Genomic DNA, 5,716 nt, shown 5'->3' with positions numbered 1-5,716 from the left:
TGAGAGGAGAACCCTCTCAACTAACAAGGACCACAGTTACCACTCAGGTTTCTATCCCTGAGGTGAGCAGCAGCAACTCCTGAAAAACACCAGACATCCAGTGACTATACCAAAAAGCTGAGAAGGCTTCCTTCAGAAAAAGCCATCTTCATGCCAAGGGGATTCTCTCTACCTCAAGATCCCCAGGAGCCACCAGAAGCTAACCCTAAACACCTAAGATAGCCCAATGGGTAGAGGCCAGCGTAAAAGCTCAACCAAAAAGAAGACAGAGCAATATGGCATCTCCAGAACCCAGTTATCCAGGGGCAAGTAGCCCTGGACACCCCAGCATAACTGAAATCCAAGAAGATGACCTAACAACTATGCTCATGAAGAGGATAACAAAGGAAACACATAAAATATGTAAAGACCTAGAGGAAGATAAACTCAAACAGATTATGGCCATCCATAAAGAAATAGAGGAAGTTGCAGCCAAACAGTTTGTGGCCATTAGAGAGGAAATGCTTAGATCACTGAATGAAATAAAAGAAACAGGATTGTTCAAACAAACAGCTGAAAGAATTGATGCAAAAACAGAAAAATAGTCAGACAGGTGAAGGAAATCAACAAAATGGCTCAAGATCTGAAGATAAAATTGGAAAAATTAAAGAAAACACAAATGAAGGAAATTGTGGAGAGAAAGAACTTAGGAAAGAAAACAGGAACTACAGAGGTTAGCATAACCAATAGACTACAAGAGATGGAAGAAAGAATCTCAGGTGTGGAAGATACAATGGAAGAAATAAATGTATCTGTCAAAGAAAATGTTAAATCTAAAAAATTCCTGACACAGACCGTCCAAGAAATTCAAGACAACATAAAAAGACAAAACCTAAGAATAATAGGAATAGAGGAAAAAGAAGATTTCCTCCTCCAAGGCCCAGAAAATATTTTCAACAAAATCAATGAAGAAAATTTCCCCAACTTAAAGGAGAGGCCTATAAGAATACAAGAGACCTACAGAACACCCAATAAATTAGACAAGAAAAGAAAAACCTCCTGCCACATAATAATCAAAACAGTAAGTATACAGAACAACAACAACAACAAAAATACTAAAAGCTGCAAGGGAAAAAGGCCAAGTAACATATAATGGCAAACCCATTAGAATCACACCTGACTTTTCAACAGAGACTATGAAAGCCAGAAGGGCCTGGATGGATATCATGCAGACCCTAAGAGAACACAGATGTCAGCCCAGGCTACTATACCCTGCAAAACTCTCAGTCCTCATAGACGGAGAAAACAAGATATTCAATGACAAAAACAAATTTCAACAATACCTACACACAAATCCAGCATTACAGAAGACACTAGAAGGGAAAATACAACACAAGAAAACCAGCTACTTTCAAGAAAACACAGGAAATAATTAACCTCACTACAGTAAAACAAAAAGCAACCAAGCACACAACCTTATGACCACAGCCAACATCGAAATCAAAGGATCTAACAGCCACTTGTCATTAATTTCTCTCAACATCAATGGACTCAACTCTCCAATAAAAAGACACGGACTAACAGAATGGATGTGTAAACAAAACCCAGCAATCTGTTGCATACAAGAAACACACTTAAGTCACAAAGATAGACATTACCTGAGGGTAAAGGGTTGGAAGACGACTTTCCAAGCAAATGGACCCAAGAAACAAGCAGGAGAAGCCATTCTAATATCTGATAAAATAGACTTTCAACCAAAATTAATCAAAAGAGATGGGGAAGGACACTTCATAATCATCAAGGGAAAATTTTACCAGGAAGATATCACAATCCTGAACATCTATGCCCCAAATACAAGGGCACCCACATTTGTAAAAGAAACATTGATAAAACTTAAACCACATATAGATCCCCACACATTATTAGTGGGAAACTTCAGCACCCCACTCTCAACAAAGAACAGGTCAACAAAACAGAAATTAAACAAAAAAACAATGTCTCTGAAAGAGGTCATGAATCAAATGGACCTAACAGACATTTACAGAACCTTACAGCCAAACACAAAAGAATTTACCTTCTTCTCAGCACCTCATGGAACCTTCTCCAAAATAGACCACATAGTTGGTCACAAAGCTAGCCTCAACATATACAACAAGATTGAAATAATCCCTTGTATCCTGTCTGATCACCATGGAATAAAGCTGGACCTCAACAACAACAGAAATAGCAAAAAGCCTACACACACATGGAAACTGAACAACTTGCTATTAAATGACAGCTGGGTCAGGGAAGAAATAAAAAAATAAATTAAAGTCTTCCTAGAATTCAATGAAAATGAAGACACAACATATCCAAAATCAGTAGCCCTCCTGTATACAAAAGACAAAAGGTCTAAGAAAGAAATTAGGGAAACAACGCCTGTCACAATAGCCAAAAAAGGACATAAAGTACCTCGGTGTAACCCTAACCAAGCAAGTCAAAGACTTGTATGAAAAAAAATTCAAGTCTCTGAAGACAGAAGAAGATATCAGAAGATGGAAAGATCTCCCATGCTCATGGCTTGGCAGGATTACCATAGTAAAAATGGCCATCTTACCAAAAGCAATCTACAGATTCAATGCAATTCCCATCAAATTACCAACACAATTCTTTACAGACCTGGAAAGAAAAATTCTTAACTTCATATGGAATAATAAGAAACCCAGAATTGCTAAAACAATCCTCTACAATAAAAGATCTTTTGGAGGTATCTCCATCCCTGATCTTAAGCTGTACTATAGAGCAACAGTTATAAAAACTGCATGGTACTGGCATAGAAACAGAATGGTGGATCAATGGAACTGAACAGAGGACCCAGAAATAAACCCACACACTTATGGACACCTGGTCTTTTGACAAAGATGCCAAAACCATACAATGGAGAAAAGACAGCATCTTCAACAAATGGTGCTGGTCTAACTGGATGTCTATATGTAGAAAAATGAAAATAGATCGATACTTATCACCCTGCACAAAACTGAAGTGCAAGTGAATCAAAGACCTCAACATAAAACCAGACACATTAAATCAGTTAGAAAAAAAGTGGGGAATACCCTAGAACTCATTGGTACAGGAGACAACTTCCTGAACAGAACACCAACAGCACAGGGAAGAGGGACTGCCTCTGACATAATCTGATAGGCCTGCTCTCTGATCACCTTCCCCTGAGGGAGGAGCAGCCTTACCAGGCCACAGAAGATGACAATACAGCCACTCTTGATGTGATCTGGTAGACTAAGATCAGAAGGAAGGATAGGAGGACCTCCCTTATCAGTGGACTTGGGGAGGGGCATGTGTGAAGAAGGGAGGGGGAGGGTGGGACTGGGAGGGAAGGAGGGAGGGCCTTATGGGGGGATAGAAAGTGAATAAACTGTAATTAATCAAAATAAATAAATTTTAAAAAGTTCTTTATTATAGATAAAATTCTGATGTCCTGAATGTCTGGTTTAATGTTGCTTCCTCTACTGAATAGGGTTTACCAAAAAATGAGAAAGACTTCAATATACTAAAAACTGAAAATGTATCAGTGACATGTTTCCCTTCAAACCCATTTCCAGTTACTACAGAGAGAGAGAGAGAGAGAGAGAGAGAGAGAGAGAGAGAAAGTAGATTGATTGATTGACTGATCGAATGATTGATGGATTTTTTTTTTTTGGCTTGGCTTTTCAGAACATCTGGTTATGCTTTATAATCCAACAGCTCCCAAAATTTGGAATTTCTCACAAGAAGACTTACCGTGACCTTGGGGAAGGACCTAGTCCAGTTTTTAATTAAACTGCTTTTCTCTAAAGGGCATCATAATAGTTAACCACAGCCATCAACTGGGTAAGCTTTAGAATGCATCTCTCCTGTGAGGTTTTATCTTAGTTAGGGTAGTTTAGGAAGTCCTGCTCATGATGGGAGGCACCATTTCCTGGGGTGGGCTATGACTATATATGGAGGAAGTGGGCTAGACACAGGTTCTTCTGTACTCACCAGGGTCTGGCGAGAAATACAGCATACACATGCTAAGACAGTGTATGCATTCTGTACTATCTCCTGGATGTCAACTGTGATAATAGCCCAAATTTTTCATTCAACGATGAGTTAAATTTAGTCACAGCATTCCCTTCCCTCTGGACCCCCCCCCTTTTTTTGATGAGGAAGCTACTTGGACAGTATAATGAATCAACTTAACTTAAGGTTTATAATGATTGAGCATAAGCCTTATTTTATTAGTGTCTATTACAATGAAAGTATATAAGATAACTTTGAGGAAATATAGAAAATGTCTATTATTTTTCCTGTGAAAAGTAAATTCAGTCTAATTTTTGGCTATTGAAATGTAAAACAAAGAATAAAAAAGAAAATATTCAGTCTGCAATCACACATACATGTATTATAACCTAGCATGTATGGTGTATATGCTCATACATGCACATGTGAGTATAATAGACATAGAAGTTAACCATTGATAACAATATTTTTCTACACCCTACACTCACACACATTATGACCTCATTTAGAATGGATTGAATCTTTCAGACTCTTGGTTTGGGTTTCACCATATGACTTGCTTTTGTCAATAGCATGTCAACAGAATCAACAGAAGTAGTCTTTTGTTTGTCGTAAGCCTGGGACTTGAGGGGCCTTGAACATTTGGTCGTGGCTCCTTGCAATGCTTCAAGAAAAAGAATTCCTTAGGCACCTACTGTCTCTCCAGCCCTTGCCTCGGGCTGCACACCTACAGAGTGCACAGTGACTGCAGACACAGAGGAAATGGGAGCACCTGTATTGGGCCTGTGTTTAGCCAACAGATGCAACCTACAGCCAAGCTCAGACTTAAGCAACAACAACTTCTGACTTGAGCTACTAAATTTCAGAGTGGTTTCTTAGACTGTAATACCTAACAAAATTTGGTGTACTAGTACATCAAGTTCTATTTATTTATTTATTCATTCATTCTGCTCTCATAAAATACATTTCAAGCACAATTTCTATTCTGTCCACTACTCCAAGCTCCACCCAAAACCAAATCTCCTCCATGTCCTTTCAGAAAAACATCAGGCCTCCCTGGGACATTAACTGAACAAGGCATAACAAGATAGAATAAGACTAGGCACAAAACCTCATATCAAGACTGGACAAGGCAAGCCAGTAGGAGGAAAAGAGTCCAGAGAGCAGGTAAAGGGGTTTGGCATGCCTTTACTCCCACTGTTAGGAGTCCCACAGAAACACCAAGCCAACAACCATGACGTATATGCCAGAGAAACTAGTGCAGACCCATGCAGGCTCACTGATTGTCACCTCAGTCCCTGTGAGCCCCTATGAGCCCTGCTGAGTTGATTCTGTGGGCATGTTCTCTTGGTGTCCTCATCCTCTCTGGCTCCTACAATTCTTCCTCCCCTCTTCTTCAGGGTTTCTGGGGCTCCAAGGGAAGGGACCCAATGGAGATCTCCAATTTTGGCTCTCTTTCCACTTAATGTTTTGCCCTGGGTCTCTTCATCTCTCCCATAAGCTCCCAAAGGAAGCCTTGCTGACGAATATTGGGCTAGGCACTGACCTACGAGTATAGTGGAATATCACTGAAATCAGTTCATTGACTTTCTTCTACCCTAGGTCTCTATCATAATCATATTTTTATACACATTGTTCAGGTTGAGTTTTGTCACTTATAACTCAATCACAATAGTATAATTTGAAAATAAATGACACATAC

Source organism: Psammomys obesus, unplaced genomic scaffold (assembly GCF_907164565.1).
Source record: "Psammomys obesus unplaced genomic scaffold, mPsaObe1.curated_primary_1811, whole genome shotgun sequence".
In the NCBI taxonomy this organism is placed as follows: Eukaryota; Metazoa; Chordata; class Mammalia; order Rodentia; family Muridae; genus Psammomys; species Psammomys obesus.
Note: the sequence above shows the minus strand (reverse complement) of the source record.